Genomic DNA, 10,977 nt, shown 5'->3' with positions numbered 1-10,977 from the left:
CTGCAGAGAGCAGGCCGTATACAGAGGCTAAAAATAGACAATTTTACAGCGCGGTTTCCCCTCCCCCACTAGGAGGAGTGTGACTTACTTGCTCCCTTTGGTGGGGTCAAACATGAGCCAGTTGAGAGAATGGGCTAATCTTCCAGTTTACAGATTTCTCCACCCCAGTGCCTGGACTAGGAATGTGGAGACCCAAGGTCTAATACCAGCTTAACTCCCTAATTAGCTGTGTGAGATTCAGTGCAAGAGGGGCAACATCTCTGGGCTTCAGTGCCATCATCTGTAAAAGGCAGGAGCTGGAATGGACTAAGGATTTTCCAGTGCCACAGTCCTAGCTGCTAGTTCAGTTAATGTGTTTGTCATTTCCCTGCTAGTGTGGATGGGGTGGCTCGCAGAGAGGACATGGCAGGCAGGCGTGGTGCTGGTGAAGTTTGTCGTTTGTCAACAAGTGATTTGGCAAAAATCATTAGGTGTGATCTCTGGTAATTATAGCTGACGTACAGAGTGCTTATCACATGCCAAGGACGGTGCTAAGTGATTTTCACATAATATGCCATTTAACTTTCCTAACAAGGCCGAGAGAGAGATTACTAGTATCCCTATTTCATAAATGAGTAAACTGAGTCATAAAAATAGTAGAATTAATAGATCGTTTTTACATAGGTAGTAAATTATATAGCTGAAATTTGAACCCAGGCTACCTAAATTCAGAACCTGTATGCTTGACCATTATTCCATTGTATCTCCAGTGCCCAGATCATTGCCTGCTCCCCTAAGGGCCCTCAAAAACTAATTGTTGAATGTGCAGTGAATGACCACCATGCTAGAAGTTTCTCAGTGCATATTATTCACAAAGCTTCAAAGCCCTTTCCTTTCTTAGTAGTTTATAATGTGAAGAGAAACCTTTGAGACATCCGCCCTAAGCTAAATGGTTGTAGGGGAGGTAGAAAACTCGTTACTCTGGAATAAAATGTACAGAAAAAGATACAGTTAAAATACGAGTATTGGTAGGTAATGAGTCTGAATTATGTAATTATGTGAAAAATGAATTGTGGAATTGATGCTCTGTCAAAATAGGGCCTGTTTTCTAGGACCTAGAATACATAGGCAATTTTCTCCTACTATTTTAGGCAAAAGTTATATTTGTTTTTAGAAGCAGAGAGGAAAAAGAGGGCACTTAGGACTATGGGCAAGTGAGAACTGAACTTGCAAATAACATATAGGCTATAGAAATAAATCTGATTGGGAAGAAGGATTCCCACCACCTCCCCTGTCTCAGCCTCCCACAGCAGGTCCTAGGTTCTGCTAAGACCATAAGATGAGTTGAAAAGATAACTTCTTTGGAACAGTAGTATTATAAGGTGAAAATTAGTAGTGTTCTTCAGTCTCTACCTTCTAGTCTAACGACTCGCTAAAAATGAGTTGTTAGTGTACTTTAAACTTTTTATTGGAGACGAATATACCTATACTAGTTTTTCATATCGTAAGGGAAAGCCCTAATGAATTTTCACAACTGGAAGCATTCGTGTGAGCAGCATCCAGATCATGAGACAGCAGTTCCCTGCCTCAGAATACTCCTTGGTGTTCCTAGCAAGCACCAGTGCCCTCCTCCACGAGGGCAACCATCATCCCGACCTCTAACAGCACGCCTGCCTCTGTATGCTTCATGTCAATGAAATCCTATTAGGGCTTCCCTGGTGGCGCAGTGGTTGAGAGTCCGCCTGCCGATGCAGGGGACACGGGTTCGCGCTCCGGTCCGGGAGGATCCCATAGGCCGCGGAGCGGCTGGGCCCGTGAGCCATGGCTGCTGAGCCTGCGCGTCCGGAGCCTGTGCTCCGCAACGGGAGAGGTCACAACAGTGAGAGGCCCGCGTACCGCAAAAACAAAAACAAAAACAAAAAATAGTGTCTGGGTCCATTTTTAGGTCATGGTTTCTTCATATAAAGTTTTAAATGGAGAATATCCTATCAATATCTTTGACATCTCCACATAATTGGATCTTCCAGTCTTTTAATATAGTGTAAATCTCTAATTTGTCTTTACACCTTTTATTTAGTTTTAGTTTTTTCTCCTTAAAGGAGTTGCTTTTGGGGGGGTTAGTTTTATGCCTAGGAACCTTATATTTTAGAATAACTTTTTTGGTAAATTTTCATACATGTACAGAAAGGGTATGTCATAAATTTGTGGCTTGATGAATTTACACAAAGTGAATATACTCATGTAAATACTAACCAAATCAAGAATAGAACATTACCAGGCCCATCCCTTAAGAAGTTTCCTTTGTATTCCTTCTACGTCACTACCTCTACCCTCTTCCCAAAAGAAACTACTCATTTAATTTGTCATTTTAATGTAGTTCAGTTTTACAATGTTTCCCTTATAATTAGTGCTTTTTGTTTCCAGTTTAAGAAATCTCCTTCCTAAGTTTATTAAAGTATTCTCCCTTGTTATACTCCAGATGCTTCCACTGTGACATCTTTGGCTCAGAAGTTATGTAACTGTATGTGATTGATCTCCAGCAGTTGGAGTTATTTTCTACTTTTCTTTTTATTATTGATTTCTAGTTTAATCCCAACATGATCAAAGAGCATATTCTGTATGTTTTGAGTCTTGTCAAATTTGTAGAGGCTTGCTTTATTGCCCAGCATGTGATTAATTAAGGTTTGTTCCATGTACACCTGGAAGAATGTGAATTCTTTCACTGTTGGGGAGAGTGTTCTGCATATGTCATTTATGTCAAGTCTGTTAATCCTCTTATTCAAATCTTCTTTACCTTTAAGGATATTTTCACCTTAAAAAAAATTTTTTTTTTTTGGTGAGAATGCTGAAGATCTACACTCTTAGCAAATTTCAAGTATATAATACAGTGTTGTTAACTATAGTCACTATGCTGTGTATTAGATCCTCAGAATTTATCTTATAACTGAACATTTGTACCCTTTGATTAACATCTCCTCATTTCCCCCACCCCCAGCTCCTGGCGACCACCATTCTACTCTCTGTCTCTGTAAGTTTGATTTTTTTAGATTCCACATATAAAGTGATACCATATATTATTTGTCTTCCTCTGTCTGGCTTATTTCACTTAGCAAAATGCTGTCCAGACTCATCCAGGTTATCACAAATGGTAGGATTTCCTCCTTTCTCATGGATGAATAATATTCTGTTGTATATATATACATCTTCTTTATCCATTCATTCATTGATGGACACTTAGGTTGTTTTCATATCTTGGCTATTGTGAGTAATGCTGCAATGAACATGGAAGTGCAGGTATCTCTTGTGATTTCATTTCTTTTGAATATATACTCAAGAGTGGAATTGCTGGATCATTTGGTAGTTCTATTATTAATTCTTTGAGGAACTATTTTCCATCATGGCTGTAGCAATTTATATTCCCACCAACATTATCAAGGATGAATTTTTGACTGCTTGTTTTATCACCTAGTGAAAAAGTATGTAAATTCTCCCACTATTCTTATAGACTTGGATATTCCTATTTTTAGGTCTTAAGTTTTGCTTTATATATTTAAGAGACTTATAGCCAAATATAATATGCAGAACTTGTTTGTAATATGATTGAAAAATGTATTTTAAGACACCAGGGACATTTGAACATAGGCTGTACATTGGATGATATTTAGGAATCATTGCTAAATTTGTTAGATGTGGTGATATCTACTAGAGATAGAGACTAAAAGGTTTATGGGATAAATTTTACAACATTTTATAGAATTTGCTCACAGAGTAAATTGAAACAATTAAGAAATATATTTCCTTTAATATTTTTATACCAAATGCCTCTTCCTACACACAAAGATATTATAGAGAAATGATTGATAAAGATATGATTTATCACATGCTAAATAAATAAAGCTGCCTCATTTCCCATGGAAAGCTGGCTTGGAATTTTGTGAGAGGCCTTTGTCAACCATAGACAAATACTCCATTTTTTTAAACCACTAATAGATGATTCTTCTTTCTTTTTCTAAATGTGAGCAAAAAATATTTTGGGAAAAAAATAATATAGTATATGCAGTTGTGGATGGCTGGGAATACTTTCAGAGTGAAATCAGAAAACTCATGTGATTGTTAATTTTATGTGTCAACCTGACTGGGTTGAGATGCCCACGTAGCTGGTAAAACATTATCCCTGAGTGTGTCTGTGAAGGTGTTTCTGGAAGAGATTAGCATTCGATTCAGTAGACTGAGTACAGAAGATCTACCCTCACCAATTGTGGATGACCATCATCCAATCCATTGAGGGCATGACTAGAACAAAATGGAGGAGGATAAATGAATTCCCTCTTTCTCTTCTTGAGCTTGGACATCCATATATCCTGCTCTTGGACATCAGAGCTCCTGGTTCTCTGGCCTTTGGAGTCTGGGACTTACACCAGTGGCCCTCTGGTTTTCAGGCCTTCAGCTTTGGACTGGGAGTTACACCATGGGCTCCCCTGGTTCTCAGGTTTTCTGACCTGGACTGAATTATACCTGCAACTTTTCTGGTTCTCCAGCTTGCAGGTGGCAGATTGTGGGATGTCTTGGCCTCCATAACTGCATAAGCCAATTCCTATTACAAATTTCCTCATATATGTGCATATGTATCCTATTCGCTCTGTTTCTCTAGAGGATCCTGACTAATAAAACCCATAAGAAAAGATTGTATTTAAAAAAATATTTCTTAAACATGGTCTAAGGGGAGATTTTGAACTAAGATAAGTTCGCTAAGATGTACACTGTCATTAGTACCCAGATATGTGAGCCAGTAGTCTTCAACACAGGAATCGACTCACAAAGCTGTGAGCAACAGAATAAGGGAATACCATTGGGAAGGTATTCAGCTAGAATGGTCTTCTGTAGGTTGATTATGAAGTGGATTTAATGGAAACTAATATTTTTTTCCTTTATGAGTTGGAAATCACCTGTAAGTAGCTCTTAGGAAATTTGTGCAGATATTAAAAATACAATTTGCTGATTGCCTGAGCTCATCTCTCTGTAGCCCATATAATGGGTACCAATTTTTCTTGTTTTCAGATGTAGAAACTGAAGTTGAGACTTAGATCCAGACAGCTTGCATATAGTGTAGCAACAGCAGCAACGCTTACTGAGCAAATACTGTGGCACAGGCAGTATGCCATGTATTTTACCAACATAATTTTCCTTGTCAGGAAGGTATGATTATATTCATTTGATGAATGTGAAAACTGAGTTTCTAAAAGTGAAAGTGACCTTCCCAAAGCTCTACTCTAAGTACTGGGTAGCTGGAATTTAATCCTGGATTTGTCTGGCTCCAAACCCTGTATTCTTTCTTGTGTATCATAAAACTATTGACCGCCATGTGCTTCAGATTAAAATGATCATTTAACTACATTATATGGGATTGTTTTAGAACACATTACTTAAAATTTTTCTTTCTCCTTTTCCTTGCCAGTTATTTTATTTCTTCACCATTTAATTCGTTTTTAAAAGTTATGAAAGTATGCTCGCTTGTGTTTTTTTTTAAAGATCAAATAATAAGAAGGTATAGTTAATTCCCCTGTTTACATCCCATGCCCTTCCTATAGATGACCACTATAGGATGTAAATTTACTATAGATGTAAATTTCTTACATAGTCCTTTTTAGAAATTTTCTGTCTATTCAAACACATACACACACATTTTTTTACTTAGATGAATGTATATTTTATTTTGCATATTGTTCTGTACCTTTCTTTTTTCACTTAACATATCTTGCACATCTTTCCACAGAAATATATAGAGAGAGCTCTACATTTTCATTTTAATGGCTATGTATATTGGCATTCCACTGTGTGGATGTACATCATCCAGGTAAGCAGTTCCTATTAGGATTGCTTCCCTTTTTTTAATTGCAAACCGTACTGCAATGATCAGTCCTATATGGATATCTTTGCATAGTTATGTGAGTATCTGTCAGATTGAATTAGGTGCTTGAAAACCAAGGATTACCTTCTAAGCAAGTTCTAATTTTGGTTCTAATAAGTAATGGGGCATAAATTTCAAGGGACCCAAGAGACCCAGAAGCCAGCTAAAAAGAGTTATTATATAGCACCTTTATTCTCTACTGAAAGCAACTTTATTCAATATTCAGATATTACCACATTGGCTTCCTTCTGCTGCTGGTGAGCAGAATTCTTTCAAATATGTGAGCTGTCTGCACTCTCTGTGTTTTACCAGGATGATCATGGAAGGTTCTGCCTACAGGTGAATGACATCTTCAAAGGGCAAATAAGTTTTGATTCTTTCAATTACCTTCCTTGAGGTAGAAATCCACTGGGACGTGCCAAGTCTCTCTTCCTAATTGTTAAAGTAATATTACACAGCATTCTGGAGCAGTTTACTGAACAGACATTTTCCATAAACTCTGCAATCTTTACACATCCAATTTGTGGCAATAATGTGAAGCTGGTTTTACTAAGAAAAGAGCATTCCCATCCTGATACATCTTACTTGTGAACAATTGTTATCTCTCAATTTGATATTTCTTTTTCTTCAAAAGACAAAAAGGTCATTAAATATATGGAGTGTGTTAAGAGAGGGATTTGACTAAAGATTTATTGGAATGAGGATAAATTCCTATAAGTAGAAATGCTGACTTAAATGGCATGGTTTTTAAATTTTGATAAATATTGTTAAAATGCCATTCAAAATTGTTTAAATGTATATTCTCACAAGCTTACAGTACTCTGAACCCCTACCCATCTCCACACACACATTTTCATCTTGGAAATTGCTAATGTTCTAATCATGGAAAATATTATTTGTAAAACATGTTATCTTGTTTTTCAATTGCATCTTTAAATTATGAATGCATTTTAGCATCACATATTTCTTTTACTTATGACTGAACTGCCCAGCTAGAATTTATTTTAAGCATCTCAAAGAAAAGTGGGGAAATCATCTCATGATGGGTAAATATGAAGGGAGACATGTCCAAATTCCCTTGGGAAAACTGCTTGTCTTCTGCAGGCTTGCTGAGATTCTTTAGTACAGTCATGGCCACTGTGATTCTCTAAGAGAAAGGGTGGAAGAGGGGTTTGAAGGAGAATCATTGCACCCTCCTCCCCACCCCCAGCCTTTCTTACCACAGCAGTTCTGATGACGCCACCTCTGGCTCCTAAATGCTGTGGAAATTTTATGTACGAGTATATATTTCTGCATGTAAAAACTGTAAAGTAAAAGTTTATTTGTTGTTATTCATTATTCAGTTCTGTTATATACTTATTTTCAAGAATGTCTTATGTAATGATCAAAAAAGGGGTTAGATAGTATAATAGATCGTCTGCAAAGATAACTGTGCCTCCCATCAAGCAGTGAAAACTGTTTTCCCTCCCCTTGACTCCAGTTGGTCTTGTGTCTTGCTATGACCTATAGAATGTGATAGAAGCATTGTTGGGCAAGTTCTAGGCCCTGCCCTTCAGAGGTCTGGCAGCTTCTGCTTTCACCTGTTTATAGAGTAAAACAAGAGTTGAACCATAATTGTAAGAGAGAGAATGAGAGACCAGCCAGCTCCCAGCCATTCCAGTCACCCTTGCAGAGATGCCCGGCATGTAGATGAAATCATCTTTGACATTCCAGGTTCATGTGAAGTGTCCAGCTGACTGCAGTCACGCAAGAGATTCTAGTGAAGAGGAAGAACCATGTGAAGAGGAAGAACCACCAACTGAGCCTGGCTAACTCTCAGAATCATGAAAATAAATAACTGAAACACTAAGGTAGGTACTAAAATAGTACCTAGGGAGAAAATCTTGTGAAATATAAAGTAAAAACCAGTTGTCAAGACAAAGGAGATCAGTGTAGATGGATAGAGAAGGCCCCAGACAAACAGGAGAGTACAAAATTCTTATCTTGAGTTAGGGTTCAATGGCTGGGGCAAGTATTCTAGACCTGTGTTTCCAGTATAACTTTTTTTGATGATGGAAATATTCACCTGTGACTATTGAGAACTTGAAATGTGACTAGTGCATGTGTGGAGCTGAGTTTTAATTTTTATTGAATTTTAATTAATTACATTTAAATTTAAATAGCTCCATGTGGCTAGTGACCACCATATTGGACAGTGTAGCCACTATATCACATGTCACACTTCATCCTGATGAAGGGATAAAAATCAACAACTCAACCCCAAATTGTGTCTTTTCACCTGTACTCCTCCTTAGAATTCTGAGAGGAACTTCGTTATACTCAGACCTTCATCTGCTTTAGAGTCTCAGCTGAGAATAACCGTATCATCTGTCAACTTCTGCATTTGGAGAACCAAGAGTTAGAAGTGAGCTCCCACTTGTTATGGTCTCTGAGTAAATAGAGAATAAATAGGGGCTGAGAATAACTTTTTTTAAAAAAATCTGTCTTTGCCTTTTATTCTATGTCTATAAATAGTCTTGAAGTAAAAGCACTTGTTATAAAGGAAATTGTTAAAGAGCTTTAATTAGGGTATTGAATGCAAACCCAAACATATATAGGTATGCGGTGTTTCCCAAACTTCCTTCAATATAGAAATATTTTGTGTGTGACCTCTATTAATCTCTTACAGCAGCAATAGGACACATTTGGGGAATGCACTCCTACAAAACTGCAGAATTTTTATTAAACTGGGTTAAATGTCATAATGAAATATTGAACTCTTCAACCATGAATACTACATGGTAACTTTCCAAAATCAATTCCATTTCCTTAATTAGAAAATTAGTCATTTGAGATTATTAAACAAATATGAGGCAAGATTAAAATGATGATTTTCATTTCCTTATGGGTTAATTTTTAAATATTTAACAAAAACAGAATAATACTTTTCTCAGAGAGGGCAAGATTATAGCTGAGATTTCATTATATGGTAACTAGACTCCAAAATTTTCAAACACTATTTTTAACATTCCTACCTCCTAAAGGCAATATTGACATTCACATGAATAAAATCATTCCTCTTCTATACCCATCTGGCAGTAAACCATGATTTTCCAAAGAGCCAAGGACAAATAATTATTCCAAGGACTCTTTTTTGCTGGAAAGACATTCTTACTTTCTTAGGAGAATGTAATTCGTTCTGCTTCATTGTTGGATTTAACCCCAGTGAAATTGAAAATATATTATTCCTACTGCCTGTGAGTCCTCGAAAGACTCTCCTACCCTCCAGAGTTTGTTCCAACCGGTTTGTCAAATTAAGGTAAACAAGCAAATTATTCCAGTCGCTTAAAGATCTGGTTAAAATGTGAGAAAATATCTCTTCTCCCCAAATTCCTATTCATGGAATTTTATGGTTGATAGCAATCCTCAAAGGTCACCTTCCTCCACCTTCTCGTGTTGGCTGCATATTAGGATGAGGTGGGGGTGCTTTTAACAATGCAGGTCCCTGGGCCCCACTCCAGACTATCTCAGCAGGGGAACAGGAAGCAGGCACAGACATCCTTAAAGCCACTTTGGAGACTCTAATGCCAGTTACGCCTTTGAGCCAGTCCATCCTGCTCACTTTACAGACGTGTAGACTGAGGATCAGCCGGCTAAGTGCGTCACCATTTTGTTTCTTATTTATGAGGCCATCAAAACTAGAACAGTCTGAACAAGTGGTGGTTTTCCAGCTCGTACACAGTCACTAGGATTACAAGTGTGTGTGTGTGTGTGTGTGTGTGTGTGTGTGTGTGTGTGGAGGGGGGTGTCTCTAGGACCACCTCAGGGTGAAAGGGGACAGTGAGGAAGGGAGAGACTCTAATCTCCCATCAGAACACCCCACCTAGCTGTTTGTATTTCGAGGTACTTCATATTTCATTTGAAGAGAGGGTTCCACTGCTAAAAGTATGCCAAGTCTGAAGAATAACAAGGTGAACATCACGAGTCGATTTCTGAGATGTTTATCAAAGTATCTCAGGAGCCAGATATTCAACTATTCATGAAATGTAAAAACATTTAAAAGAACAGAGGAGTGTTTATTCTTAAATCACATGTTTTTTTTCCAGGTGTTTGATGAGCTCCAAGGGACTATCTAAGCTCAAATATTTGCACCTATGAAAAGTATGTGTAGCAAGTAAGAATCTCAGGCCACAAGTGCAAGCTTTTAAAATGTATTTCATTTTTCTTCAACTGACTTAATTTCTATTTTTATGTTCTATTACCCTGATATCTGATGTACTTTGACTCAGGGTATGTAGGTTATTGCAAGGCATCAGGGTGGGTCTCTGCTCCCTAATCCTGTCTGCCCTCAGTGGCATCCTCTGAAATACCCTCTTTCCCACCTGGCCTCAGGTCATGGGTACATATGGATCCTGTTTACTCCTGACCACAAAGTCTCTTAAGTCCTCTCTATTGGAGGCTTGCACCCATCGCTTGGTCTCTCAGGAAAGCATTCAGCTGCTTCCAGCCCACCTGGGTTTGGGGGACCATGTGAGGGTGTCTCAGGCTCCCCTGGGCAGACAGTCCTCCACCATATCTATTGCTTCCCCACCATGCTGCTGAGGGGAGGCCCATAAAGCTTGCTGTCTCTCCCAGTTCCACTCAGGAAGTGAGGCACAGCTCTTCTTTGTCACTGGAGCCCCAAAACTTTTCAAGGGCATGCCCCAGCAGTGGGCACCAAGGCAGAGGACCCTCTCCAGAAAACAGTATCTGAGTGTGCTCTGATTCTTCTCTCTTATGGATATCATAGTTGAGAGGATGGGGAAACTGTCTTGAACTGAGAATATTTTCTTCAAAAACCATTATTCTGTTCTAAAGCCTTCAGAATCCAGGCTCTTGCAACTCAGAACACCTTTTATCTCAAGACAGTTGTTTCTGCTATCATTCCAAAGGCCTATTTTAATACTCAGAGAATTGCCTATTTATCTTCCCAGAAGCCACCCCAGTGGAGGTAAGGAAATTGATAAGAGACAAAGGTGGACAGGGGGGAAAATGCATCAGTTAATACATCAGTATCATATCTTTCTACACAAGCATAAGGGGAAATACCGATCAGGTTCTGATCAATTTCT

General features: G+C 38.3%; 1 long non-coding RNA gene across 1 annotated transcript; it reads left to right on the top strand.

Moving 5' to 3' along the window:
* Positions 1 to 5,765: 5,765 nt before the first annotated feature.
* Positions 5,766 to 8,330, top strand: LOC132507069 (uncharacterized). Its single transcript, XR_009536036.1, has 3 exons — positions 5,766 to 5,833; positions 7,601 to 7,737; positions 8,182 to 8,330. It is a non-coding gene; the product is annotated as an uncharacterized LOC132507069 (long non-coding RNA).
* The last annotated feature ends 2,647 nt before the right edge of the window (positions 8,331 to 10,977 follow it).

This window comes from Lagenorhynchus albirostris, chromosome 16, assembly GCF_949774975.1.
Source record: "Lagenorhynchus albirostris chromosome 16, mLagAlb1.1, whole genome shotgun sequence".
Classification (NCBI taxonomy): Eukaryota; Metazoa; Chordata; class Mammalia; order Artiodactyla; family Delphinidae; genus Lagenorhynchus; species Lagenorhynchus albirostris.
This window is presented reverse-complemented; position numbering and strand designations above follow the sequence as displayed.